The following is a 14,953-nucleotide window of genomic DNA, read 5'->3' as shown; positions in this document are numbered from 1 at the left end:
AGTGATATAGTGTAAACTCCCAGCAGTGAACACAGAGCATCCTTCCTCAGCTAGCTACTCCTATCATGAACAGAAACACATCCACTAGTGAATTTCAGTATTTCAACACTGAGGACAGGCAGTAATTTTTTAAGGAAAATAGTCCTGATTTGCAAATATCTAATTGTCATTGATTATTTTCCTTGGATTGATCACAATAGGAATGTTTTAATTTTCAGATCCCAGAATGCACAAAGAGAACTTAAAATACTGATGTTTTAGGCGTGACCTAGATTTTCTTAGGAAGAACATTGAAAGAAGTAAGACTCTTCCAACATTACAAATCAGTAAGATGGATTTTGAAGATATTCATGTCATTGTGGGGTCAAATAAAGACTAATGCACAAAGCAACCCATGCAGTCATGTTTATAGCTATGATAGTTGCTCTTTTGAGTAACTCTGTTTTTCTCTGTGAGACAACAGGCAAACACTGAATCAGAATGCATGAAGAGCACTTTGCTATAGGACCTATGTCATCTCTTTATCTAACATTATAGACATTTGTTCATGGCAGTTGGAAGACTGATCTCCCAATTGTATTTCTAAGGCTCAAATACATAGAATCAAAATGATGCAGAGGAACCTATGTTAAAATCAAAGACTAAAGTTTTAACAGTATTAGAGCAAAGAAGGATTAATGAATCAGGCAGCACTGAGAACCAGAAGAGGTTCAGAGTTTCATGGCAGCAGTGTGGGCAGTGCGCTTCCATAGGCTGATGTAGAAGTACAATGAAAAAAATATATTTGACCAGAGTCAAAAGACCCTACTACATAGATGTTGGTTAGCAGTTTCTGTAAATTGGTAAATTTTTTTAGTTTCATTTTTCTAAAAACTTAAACTGGTTCCTAGTTTTCTGTAACATTTTTACATTAATTCTCCATGTACCTGTGGAGGAAGCTGAAGGAAGCCCTGGAATCATCTCAGTCTAATGAACTCTCAACTAAAACTTCATATCACTCAGGATAGAATCCAAGTTCCAAACCACTCATTGTTAAGACTAGAATTATGATATTTCAGTAGAAAATAGCACCAATATACAATGGAAATGTCCTTGGATAATGTTGATTTTGAAAAAGCAGTAATTTATGTCTTGTGATTCTATTTCAGTTTGAGGCTGATCCACTAGCAGATTGTTTAAGAGGATCAACAATTACATCTATACTTAGAGTGATGTCACTAAATGACTGGATGTTTCCTTATTCTAGGAGCTGTGTTGAAATAGTGAGTTATGTCTATGGGAAAAGCAAATATGTAAGTACAATGGCAATTTTAATTTTCAACAATTTAAAAACCCATAAATAATCAATTATTTCCAATTTAAAATCAGTTGTTAACAATCTGAAAGTAGAGTCCCTGGCATATAAACATGTAGGAATCATTTTATCAAAACTCTGAAACCCTAGAAGTAGAGGGTAATGTCTGCTAGTCAGCAAACACCAGAACAGGTTTTTATGACATGGTTTCTGGCTGTTAGGATAGATGTTGAAGAAGGCATGGGAATTAGAAATTTGGTGTGAATGGGTGGGGAATACTTTTTAAATTTGTTTAGTCCTATAAGACAGGATAATGACCTTTAGCATATATTATATTCATTCAGTTTATATTATATACATTATATACATTTAGCATACATTATATATACATACATAGAGTATCACTTATTCTATTTAGGATCCCACTCTTGTAATTGTACATGATCTGGAGTTACCGTGATTGTGTATACATATATAAGGCTAGCAAAGTTATGACTGATTAATTCTACTGTCTTTCCTATTCCCCTCCTCCCTCCCTTAGTTTCCCTTTGTAGAATACAATGGATTTTTATTATTGCCCTCCCCACATCTCTTGTTTTGGGCTAGCATCCACAAATCTGAGAGAACATTTGGCCTTTGGTGTGTTGGGATTGGCTTATTTCACTTAGAATGACAGTCTTCAGTTCGGGTTGGGGAATATTAAGAACTAGCCCACTGGGCACAGTAGCACAAGCATGTAATCCTATGTTTCTCAGAAAGCTGAGGCAGGAGCATCACAAGTTCAAAGCCAGTGTCAGAAACTTAGCAAAGCTTCGAGCAACATAGAAAGACACTGTCTCTAAATAAAATATAAAAAGGGCTGGGGATGTGGATCAAGGGTTGAATGCCACTTGGTTCAATCCCTAGTACCAAAACAAAACAAAACAAACAGCAGCAAGAACAACAACACAAAACAAGGCTCCAATCATGTTTCCAAAAATTGTACTTATTTTTAAAGGAAATTTAATCTTTTTATAGGAATTTTGGGTTCACAGGAAAATGAAGAAGATATTGAGACTTTCTGTGTTACTCCCCCATTATCAATATCTCCCACCAAAGTAGTGCATTTATTCTAATGGATGAATGTACATTAATAGATTGCAATCACCAGGCATGGTGGTGGAGCACGCTTGTAATCACAGTGGCTAGGGAGGCTCACTCGGGAGGATTCTTAGTTCAAAGCTATCCTTAGCAATGGTGAGGCACTAAGCAACTCAGTGAGATTCTGTCTCTACATAAAATACAAAATAGGGCCGCTGGTGTGGCTGAATGTTTGAATGTCCCTGTTTTCAATCCCTGGTACCCCAATCCCGCAATATCCATTGCAGTCACTCAAAATCTTTAGTTTACATTGGGGTTCATTCTTGTTGTAAATTCATATACATATGTGTATGTGACATATATCCACTCTTATAATATCAAGAAGAGTAGTTTCAACTAATTATTTGGTTTTTTTTTTTTACTATCTCAATATTTTTTCCCCTTTTCCAGAATGTCATATAGTTGAAGCATGTAGTAGGTAGACTTTTCAGATTGGCTTTTTTTTTTAAGTAGTAATAAACATTTAAAGTTCTATTATTTCTCTGGATTGATAGGTCACATCTTTTTAGTGCTAAATCACAACATTATGTTGTCTAGATGTAGTTTATTTTCCCATTCCCTTACTGAAGGACACCTTGATTACTCCCAATTTTTGACAGTTATGCATAAAGCTGCTCTAAATATTCTTGTGCCAGTTTTTGTGTGTATGGACACAAGTGTTTACCACTTTTGGGTAGATAGCAAGGAACATGACTGTTGGATCATTTTATAAAAATATGTTAGTTTTTAACAAACCACCAAACTGTATTCCAAAGTGGCTGTAGCACTTGCATTCCACTTGGGAATGATTAGAGTTCTTGCTGCTCTAAATTCTCACTGGTATTTGGTGTTGCAGGTGCTCAGGTTTCAGGGCATTCTAATAGATATAGAGGGACAGCTTGTTTTAATTTGCATTTTCTCATATGATATGGAGCATCTTTTTACATGCTAACTTGTTATATCTTTTCATATGTGTGTGTATATATATATATATCTATCTTCCTTGGCAAGGTTCTTGTATATTTGGCCCATTTTAAAGTCAACTTCTTTTCTTATTGTTGAGTTGTAAGAGTTTTTTTTATATTTGGGATAACAGCCATTTATCAGATGTCTTTTGCAAATATTATGATTTACACTGTATCTTGTGTTTTTGCTTACCTCTTGGCAGTGTCCTTCACAGAGCACACATTAATTTTAATGAAGCCCTACTAACCAATTTATTTTTTCATGGATTTTTGTCTTTGATGTTGTAAGAAGTCCTTGTCATAATAATTCAAGATTATTGAAATATTCTCCTAGAAAATTGTAGGAGTTCTTAATTTTTGTGGTGTTAGACCAAGTTGTCATTACTTGGTGTCTGAATGTCTATAGAAAGATCCCATCTTACTCCCTTCCTTGAATTTTTGTCCTTAATTCATCTTGCATCCTCCTCTTGCTTCTAAGATAATCTTTGTCTAGGGAGGCTTTCTTAATCATGAAGCAAGTGTGTTTTGTTTGTTTGTTTGTTTTTTTTACATGGAGCCTAGACTTTCTTGTTTTAAGGGCTACAGGAAATCCTGGGATGCTACACTAAGAAACAGCTTTTCTGAGCCATATTCATTTTCAAATAAAATAACTTAGCTCTTTAGATAAAATGGTAAATTAATATATAGAAATATATACTTATTGGATACAACATGTCTAAAAATATACATCCATAGCATTCATTACCTAAATAGTTGTGTTTGTGGTGAACACTTAATATCCACATTTCTTACAGAATGTAATATGCACCATTATCTGTACTTGCAGTGTTATACATTAGATTCTGGAACTTATTGCTTCTGCCTGATTGTAATTATGTGACATTTAACTAACACCCCAAGAGGCTCCTCATTGTTTCTAACCAGGCCACCTGTGGTAAACACTTTCTGACTTTCCACTCTTGAGATTAATGTTTTTAGGTTACACACATGAGTGAGGATTATATGGTGCTTTTCTTTGTGTGCCTGACTTATTTCATTTAATGCACTATCCTCCATGTTCACCCATGATATCAGAAATGACCAGATTTCCTTCTTTTTATACTGAATATCATTAATTGTGTGTATACCACTTTTTGTGCATTCATCTCTTGGACTTGTAGGTTGATGCCACATCTTGTCTATTGTGAAGGTGCTGCATTAAACACAGGAGGAGAGCTACTTCTTTGATGAACTGATTTTGTTTCCTTTACATATATATCCAGAGTGGGGTCATTGGATCATAGGGCAGACCTGCTTTTAGTTCTCAGGAACTTCCCCTCTGTCTCCTATGATAGGCTGCAGAAGTTGACATTCCCACTAGCAGTGTGCGATGGTGCTCTACTTCACAAATTTGATCATGGCTATTCTTACTGGAGTTAGATGATACCTCATGTGGCTTTGACCTGCATTCCCTGATGATTAGTAATGTTGAGCATTTTTTCCACATGTGTGTTGGCCATTTGTTTGTCTTCTTTTGAAATGTGTCTATTCTGGTCTTTTGTCCATTCTTTCACCAGTTTTTTTTAAATTTATACCATACACTTTATTTTTATTTTTTTAGTCATACATGACAGCAGAATTTATTTTGACATAATAACATACATGGAATATACATACATCAATCATATTGTCTATTCCATTCTTCTGCCCTTCCTATCCCCCCTACTTTTCCCCTCCTCTTCCATTCTTCCTCTTTATCCAATCTAATGTGAGACACTTTTTTTTCTGTTTCTCATCACTACATCATATATGTATTCTGTATAACAATGAGGTTCTCCTTCCATCTTCCATGCAACTCCCCTTCTCCCTCTTTTCCCCTCCCACCTGTCTTCTCTATTTTGTGGTAGTCTTCTTCTCATGCTCTTCCTCCCTATCCCATTTTGAGTCATCCCCCTTATATCAGAGAAGACATTTGGCATTTGATTTTTAGGGATTGGCTAACTTCACTTAGCATAATCTGCTCTAATGCCATCCATTGTTAAGTAATATTCCAATGCAGAAAGCAAATTTCACCCAGAAATAGAATAGGAAGCAGAGTATGGCCCATAGGAAGTGTTCAGCCAGGAGTTTATTTAAGCCCAATTGCTAGAAAGATAGGCAGCTCATCTGTTTCCTGTGTCTGGTCATTGAGGCTCACCAGGGCCACCAGTTCTCCACTCTAGGTGAAGCCTTCAAAGAACTCGGGCATTGAGAGCACAGGCCTAGGGGTCAGGACAGCTGGGTTTCAATTCAGATGACCTAGCAGTGACTACCTGGACTTGTCCCTCAAAAGCTGAACTATTCAACTGTTGGGAGCTGTTCTTATTCACAGCTGTTCTTTTTAGTTGACCAACTTTGAGAATCCCATGAAGGTATGGACTTTAACCTGAGAAAACCTATAGTACATGCAAAATCTAGTATATAATTTCTAAAATATTGCAAGACTCTAGTCTCTAAATCCCAGGCAAAGCAATCCTTGAAAGTTTTTAACCCCACTTTGGGCAGTGTAAAAATCGTCACCATTGTTAAAACTAGTGCCTTGACTGAGAGTTCTTGATAAGGGGATCTCTGCCTACTTAAAAACAGGAGATCATGATATTATCAAATGTATCCAAGGGATGATTCCTCCCTAGGGTAATGGTTTTTGATAATGACTTGATGTGAGCCTTGGAATGCTGCTTTTAGGTTCTAGGTGTGTAAAACTTGGTAGGAGAGTAAGAAGGCCAAGGCCAAATGGGGGTGAAAATGAAAGTTCTCAGGTTCTCTGTCTGGCCTTTTACTTTGGACCTTGCTGGTACCCTGAGAACAGTGTTTGACAAGCCTTAGAAGGTGGTAAATATTTGTTGAAGGAATGAACTTGCAAATGTATTTGTAGTATGGATTCTTACAACAAGCAAGAGAAACTGCTGTTGTTAATCAAGTTGAGAAGTTTTGTGTGATTAGCATTTAGTGATCAGCACATTAGTAAATGTCCTTTCATGATGGCTTTTGCTCCCTAAGCCACCTTAGAGTTGCTGGCATTGGGATCAGAAAAATTCTTCTAGTACTGGGAATTGCACCCAGGGGAGATTTACCACAGACCCACACCCTGAATTTTTTGATTTTTATTTTAAGACAGAACCTTGCAAGTTTGCTAACTTGTCATCCTCCTGCCTCAGCCTCCCTGGCTTCTAGGATTGTGGGCATATGCCATTGCACCTAGCTGGATAACAAATATTTTCATAATGAAGAGCCCTTGTATTCCTATTATTAATTTAAAGTACATATTTAAAAATGTATAAAAACCTGCACAGGAGCAACTATAAAGCAAACAGTGTTATAATCTTCACCCAGGTAAGAATTAGAATATTACTAGCAATTTTGACACCACCCATGTCCTTTCCCAGTTACATCCATCTGTCTCCACATAGGTAACCATTCTCTTGACTTTGGGGTAGTTTCCTTGCTTATCTATACTTCTACCCCATATGTATGCCTTCCTAAATTTACTTGAACTTGTCACATGCTGGTCTTATGTTTTTATTATGCATTTTTTGAGTTTTGCTTCATTTTTTAAATGTTTGTGAGATTCCTCAATTGAGTGTGGTTTATCTTCTTTGCTGTATTGAAGTCCATTTTATGAATATGCCACAAGTTATTCAGTCACAGATGACCGTTTTTGGAGCTTTGGACTGTTACAGTGTAGATATAAACATTTTTGTGTATGTGTCCTGGTATACAGCTACTTGTATTTTTAGAATTGATGATGAATCTAGTAGTGAAATTGCTGAGTCACAGACTATTCCTATCTTCAGTAGTACTAGATGCTACCAACTGTTTTCCAAAGTGGTTGTACCAATTTGCACCTTCATGAAGAGTATGAGTTCCTGTTGCTCTACATCTTCACCACCCACTTGCTGTTGTAGAGTTTTTATTTTTTGTCAATCTTAAGGGTATTTAATGAGTGGTATCTTATTGTGGTTTTCATTTGCATTTCTCTGGTTACTCATGACTTAAAATCTTTTGTATTTCCTCTTTTTTGAAGTATGCAGTCAGGTCTTTTGCACATTTTCTATTAGATCATGTACCTTTTCATATCCTCATTAATTTACAGGTGTTGTTCACACATTTGTTTTTTTTACTACTTTGTTGTTTTATGTGAGTTTCAAATATCTTCTAATTTGCATTTTTTTCCTTTTTTTTTTAAAAAAAAGATAGTTCCTTGAATGAAGATTTTAACATGCTAAAATTTATCAATACTTCTTGTTTATGGTTTGTGTTTTTTTTTGATCTTATTCCACTTAGTGTCAATTTTTGTTTAGTGGAAGTAGAGGTCTGTTTCATTTTTCCTCCACACAGATAACCAGTTGTCTAGCAACATTCACTGAAAAGAACACCTTTGGCCAGGTGTGGTGGTGCTCACCTGTAATCCCAGTGACTTTCAAGGCTAAGGTGGATATTTTTAAGTTCAAGGTGAGCCAGGGCAATTTAGTTGGATCTTGTCTGAAAAAAAAGCCTGGGAATTTAACTCAGTGTTAGTGCATCCATGAGTTCAATCCCCAGTATTGCCCCCCCAACCTAAAAAAATTGCTTTATATACTGATCTGCTGTGCCATCTGTGATATATCAAGTATTTGTGAGTATGTTTCTTGGCTGTTTTTTTCTGTACTGTTGTAGCATATTTCATCATGGGATCGCCCTAGGAATCTTTGAGCAAGATACTTAAAAGAATCAGTGTTCAATTTCCTCATATGTAAAATAGAACGGTAATATTACTAAAGCTAATATGTTTGTTATGAGGGCTGAATTAATAATTCAAAGAGCTTAAAGCTTTAGTATTTCTTTATGTGTGTGTGTATATATATATATATATATATATATATATATATATATATACATATATATTAAATAAATTCATTTTTTCTTTGAATAGAAAAAATAGCCATGGGTTTTAGAATTTATATTTATCCTTACTTTAGTAGTTCTAAGCTTATTTCTGTACATGTAAATCTTCTTCATCCTTCAATGACAAGAGCAAAATATTGCTTGAGTAGCTGGCAGAGAAATTAATATTTGTAATTAATTTGAATTCATTATTTACCAACTATGAGTCCTTGTACCAGATACCTACTGAGTTCAGACATGTTATTAAAATGTATATGGAATTACCTACTTTGTATGGTTTTAGAAAGAAAATGAAACCCAACTTACTTTTAGGCCTTTATAAATTAAAAATACATTTAATGAGAACCCAATACATATTAACACTCTTCTAGACATTGGAGCCAGAGGATTAGATACTATATACTATAACTTACCTTTGATAGAAATTATCTTCTAGTGGGGAAAGATCAACAATTAAAAAATAGGAGATAAAGTAGCCAACAAGGAAATTAAATGGTGCACTTGGATGCAGGTAAGGTGTTTCATATAGAACAGTAAGTGGGAGTGTGACCAAGGTGGGGGGCCACTTAAGTAGAGACCAGAATATCTGAAATGGGAAGATCAGTGATAGTCTTGGAAGAACACATGGGTGAGAATAAGAATATATAATAAGAATTATATATAATTAGCTTTGCTTTCAGTTCCGGACACAGTGCTGCTAAAACCTTTCTAATTTTCTGAGTAATGAGCTGATTGTAGCATCTTTTGTTTGCTCTTAATTCTTGGTTTCTAACACAAGAGCTTCTAGTTCCCTTGGATTCTCCAAGTTATAGAATCTGTTTATAACAAATAGATAGGTATCTTGTGATAGAAGGGCCTTAAGTGGATTAGCATGGGAGCTGGTTGACAGAACAACTATGAAATTAGAGGGCTGGATCTTTCAGCCATACCCCCTGATTTCTGGGGAAGAGATGGACCAGAAACTAAGTACAATCATCAATGGCTAGGAAGTTTATTTAATTGTGTCTTTACAATGGAAACTCTATTAAATCCTAAGTGATAGAATTTGGAAGAGCTTCTGGGTTTGTGAGCACATGGAAGTGCTGGGAAGGTAGAGTGCTCAGAAAGGATGTGAAAGCTATGTCCACCTGATGACACACTGTGTTCTATGCTTCCCTTTCATTTGAAATTTGAATTCATTATTTACCAACTATGTGTCCTTGTACCACATACCTACTGAGTTCAGACATGTTATTAAAATGTATATGGAATTACCTACTTTGTATGGTTTTAGAAAGAAAATGAAACCCAACTTACTTTTAGGCCTTTATAAATTAAAAATACATTTACTGTTTTTGGGTTGTTTTCTTTATAATACACTTGCAACAGTAAGTCAAGTGTTCCCCCACTGTGAGATGTGACAGCACATTATGGAACACAGTGAGGTGGTCATGGGAAACTCCAAGGGGTAGGTAAATTGAACAAAAGTGTGGCTAACTTGGAGACAGCTACTTGTGAGTCTCATCTGAAGTGATGGACAGGATGGTATGACTGAGCCACTGATCTGTGGGGTCTGTATTAACTCTTGGTAGTGTCAGAATTGAGTTTAAATGTAGGATATGCAGTTTGTATCTGGAGAATTAGAGATTTATTTGGTGTGAGTTCAAGAGAAAACAACTTATTTTCCTTTTATCAGGAAAAGAACAGCAAGTTTAATGATCCTTGACTCCTGAAGAGCCCCTATAAAGTTGCAGGTGGTTGAGGGAGCGTGGTAGAGACTACATGACCCATGTCAAAAAAGGGAGGTTTAAAAGTGAATGGTTTACATTTCCAAAGAGAGAGCTAATGTGTAGAATAAAAAGTTATAGGGCAAGGATAGAAGCAGAAGACTTAATGAGGGCAAATTGCAATTGTCCAGGTTTGAGGTAAAAGATAGTGAGGTGGAGTTAGTTAAAATTTGTAAATTAGGTTATATTTTGAAACATGTCCATGAATTGAATGTTGTGGTGCAGAGACCCAGTAGTGCTCAGTATGACTCTAAAGTGATGTCCTAAACCATAAGGAAATAGTGATGACATGAATAGTAGTGATACTATTATAAATATTACTAGAGTCACAGAAGTTTTAAACTGATTTTTGCATAATAGCTTGCTTAATCTTCACAAAAAATGCTATGTTAGGCACAATTATTTTCCCATTTTGCAAATATACTAACATAAAGAAATAAGTATGCTGTCTATTTTCCCAAGTCTTCAAAATGACATATAAGTTTTAACCACAGAATCTGGCTTTAAAAATCTCTGATTTTAACTATACAGTGCCTCTGATTCAGGAAGAATAAACTTGGCAGGTTTACTAAACAGTGTTAAGTAGACTGTTAGGTACATGACTAATCATCAAAAGATTCATCAGGGCTCAAAATGAAAATTTAGGAGAATTCAAATTAGACATGGTGAATAAAGCAAGAAATGTGGTGTGACACAAGGGATTCAGCCGAGCTTCAAATGTTCCCAATCCTTGAATTTTCTTATTTTTTTAAATTTTTTTATACTGCTAGGGATTGAACTCAGGGCCTCACACATGCTAGACAAGTTCTGTACCCCTAAGCTGTACCCCATCCCTTGAAATTATTTTAAAGGTGATTTATTTATTTGACCAGCATTTTGTGGTTTTCAGTCTACAAATCCTGTACCTGTTCTTTAAATTTACACCTAGTTGTTTCATAGTTTTTAGCTATTATCATTGACTTTTGATTTCACGTAGCATGTATTAGTGGATTTGTGCTATTCATTCTGTTTATGACACTCTGTGGCTAGGCCATCCTAGTGTAGAGGAGGAAGCATCAGGAGATCTGAGCTGAGGTAGGAAAATGTGGCTCAGTCTCTACCTCTGCCTCTTCCTGGCTCTTGATCTTGGACAAGACGCTGGATTCTCAGGTAATTAGTAGCTACATCACTAGAGTGAGAACAACTCAAATTATACTTCAATACTACTTATTATTGGTGCTTTGCCCTTAGTAGATTTCTACTATAAAATAGATATTCATATGTTTTTCAAAATGCTTTGATGAACCATTTTGAAAATGAAAGGCAAAGACCATGGAATCTGGTTTAAATGGAGAAAGTCGAACAAAGTCTTCTACCTATATTCTGACTGCATAAGCAATAAGTATAAATTTTGAGATAGGCAGTTATGAAATGATAGGAGAGGTCTGCACAACATTGTTGCCCATGGGAAATCTAGTTCTGTATGGAATAGAGACACACTTCTCTCTCTCTCTCTCTCTCTCTCTCTCTCTCTCTCTCTCTCTTTCTTCTGCAGTCTCTCTTTTCTTCTGTATTTCTGACTTTATTTTTGTGCTGTTCCATTCTGCCTTATTGTCCATCACTATAAACTTCCATTAGAATCTGTAATGCTCAAATGCTCTAGATAGATGGACAGGGGAGCCAGAATAATTGAAGGGATAAATAATATCACAAAATAGGACCAGACTGCATGTCTGCTGGGTGCAAGAAGCGAAAATAAATCTTTTGTGAGTTGAGAATAAGGTAAAGTTCTAGTTTAAGAATGGAAATCAAAACTAAGTAGTATAATCAATCAGGAAGTGATAAAATCTTAGAGAAGGCAGACTTAATGTAAATCTCCCAGGGCAGACAAGGTGATGTAAATCTGCACCTATTTTGTAAGACACAGAAGACATATGTGGATAGAAATGCTCACCTGTGGCATGCTGTGTTCTCATGTTGACAGTCAAGGCAGCCTGAGAGCACATGCCAGTCCTGAGCTGGGTGATGGTGGCCAGCACAGAACCACAGTGTGGTTTAGTCTCTTCAATTGTGATATGGGACAACACACATGAACTTTACAAGAGTGTGTTGAGAAAATAAAATAGTGCAATGCCTCATATCTAATGTATGTTCAAACACTCTTGAGTATGAGTGGTATTAAAATTAGATTTAATTCCTAGGGACATTGATTATTTTATTGGACATCTTGTAGCTCACAGAGAAGTGCCTGGCACAGAGCAAACATAGATAGCAGATAGTAGGAGTGTGAAGAGAAAAGGTTAAGTGAATTAATGTGGGTAATTTCGAACACATCAAATCCTTGATATCTTTGTTAAATGACTGATTGAGTAGATAATTATGCTACATATTATAAACATCTGTTTTAAATCCCAAAATCCACTTACACGAACTGGGCAAACCCCTGTGAAAATATAGATCTGAGGCATAAGAAAGAATGCTCAAGATTACTTCAAGCAATATGCACGGGCAGCAGGGGAGACAGACACATGCACTTGCTAGTTTGGCCTCTCACAGTTATTTCCTCTGAGTCTTTGAGTAACACCTAATTGCCTAATATCAAACAATTAAGAATAATAAGGAAGTTAAGGCTTTATTTCTATGCCCATTGGGCACTTGGGTCTGTTAACAGCCCTGCCATGCATCTATCTGCTGGATAGTGTTATGGATGAGGAATCTAAGGCTCAGAGAGTTCCCACTGATTTATTCTGTATCTGCGAATAGTGGAGGAAAACTGGGGCTTGAACTTGAATCTTTGGACTGCAAATCCTGTGCTCTAGTTTCCCAGCCAAGTCTGGTGGCTACTGTTTATGTTAATTATTTTTCCTTCCAAGCTGATAAGGAAATAGCTCAAAGAACAGAACATTGTTGATTGCAGTGAGGTTTCCTTCCAAGCCTTCTCTCACTTTGCAGAATGTTTTTCTAATTTGGCTTTAAATGAGTGCAGCTCCTGGTGGCCCTGGCCACTGGCTCCTTCTTGTGAACAGTCTGGTCCATTTCCTTTGGTTGGTCTACATCCCCCAAGCAGTTGTAGTGTCTGAGGCTTTAAAACCAGGTGGCCCATTTCCCAGATATGTGGTTGGCAACTCTCCTTCCCCAGCATTGTCTCTACCCCCAATCAGAAGTTCTGACCCCATATTTTTCTGTGTTACTTGTCATTGGCATTTCTCACAGTGTTCTAGTTGCTAATTGCCACAGAGAACTATTGTGGTTAAACAGTATTTGATAACACTTCCAACTGGTTGTGGCCAGGACTTTAGGAGGCAGGAGCATTGCTTTCTCACCTCCCATCATTGCTGACCATGGATCTGGGTTTTGAGGAAGGCGTGAATGGGTGTATGTGTGTGGGTGCCACTGCCCATTGAAAAGGGATGTGTTGCTTTCCTGTGCTGATCAGTAGAGATGCTGGCAGGGGTGATCCTTTCCAGAGGAGTTTGTTTTTGCACCCTGTCACCTGCACGATTCAATTCATATGTCATGGCCCCTCAGACATTGAAATAAGAATTTCTGGGGATTCTAGTCTTTCACAGCTCTCCTACAACTTGTCGAAGTATCACAATCAATGACTTCAAACATATCTTCACTTGGTTAAAATTGATATTATCATACTTGGCATGTCCTGGTAATAACACAGGATTTTAATCTGATGATCTGGTATCTAAGTAGCTTTAGGCGTTTCTAACATAGTAATGCAGGCTGGGTGTGGGAAGTTCAAGACCAGTAAGCTAGGGTGTCTGAGTTCTGCTGAGGGCTCTTTTATGATTGCAGAAGGATGCCTTCTTGGCGTCCCCTCAGGTGGCAGAAAAAAGCAAAGAGAGCTCTTTGAGTTCTTTAACAAAATCCTTAATCCCTTTCATCAGGACTCTACCATTCTGAGTTAAGCATCTCTCCAAGGACCATCTCCTAAGTTTTGGGATTCCAGCATATGAATTTAAACGTGTACAAATATTCAGTGCATAGCTTCTGAGATTTCTTGTGTCATCAGCTTCATGGGCTATGTGACCTGTTTATGAGCACATGCACTCTGCATACCTCCCAGTAGTCCTTCACTAAATGCTAGTTGAAGGATGAGAATAGTCTGCTACTGGGGTGCTGTTAAAATCATGTGTAAGGACACCTGCTGCAGACTTGGTACAAATGCTCCCTTGGTGAAGAAGAAAGAGCAGAGTGGGGTGCTTTGGGGGATGCCTGCTCCTCAGACCCTTCATTTCTGCCTTCCTGTTCATATGGATATTGATGCAGATAGCATGACCAACATTCTTCTGGCTCACTTGGGAGGGCTGCTTTGGGATGGCTCTCTCACAGCAAGTCCTAGCACAAAGTTGTCACATGCATTCCTTCTTACCCCATGGTTCTGGTGGTTTTAGACAGGTGGAAGGAGGGCTGCATCAGACATCCTCCTTAGACATTTAGAGGTCCATCACACTGGGGATTTGAGCCAACCTATATAGAATTAAGAAACTACCACGGTTTCTCATCAAACTCAACAAATCCTAGTGCAACCTTTGGTGATGTTTTACAAAGCACAATGTTTTTGTTTCTTTCCTAGGAAGTTTCTATAATTCTCAAATATTGTAGGAGCTATATGGTTTGCTTCTTGTTCTTTTGTTATTTGTGTCCTGGATACAGTGTGCATGTGGAGTATAAACTCAACTGTATACTTCAGTTAATTGCTGCAAGAAAGAAGACTAATATGAGTGCTGTCAGGGCTTTATTCCCACATAGAAACTCTTACACTGCGGTAGTGGTGAGGTGTCCAAGGGTTCTTTATTCCCAGCATTTGTAGGAGGTTTGAACTGATTTTAACCATGTCTGAAAAGAAAAATTTGTAATTGAGTCTCACTGTTTTACAGATGACCTAGCAAAAAACAAATTTATACATATTATGT

The sequence above is a fragment of the Callospermophilus lateralis genome, chromosome 1 (genome assembly GCF_048772815.1).
Source record: "Callospermophilus lateralis isolate mCalLat2 chromosome 1, mCalLat2.hap1, whole genome shotgun sequence".
NCBI lineage: Eukaryota > Metazoa > Chordata > Mammalia > Rodentia > Sciuridae > Callospermophilus > Callospermophilus lateralis.
Note: the sequence above shows the minus strand (reverse complement) of the source record.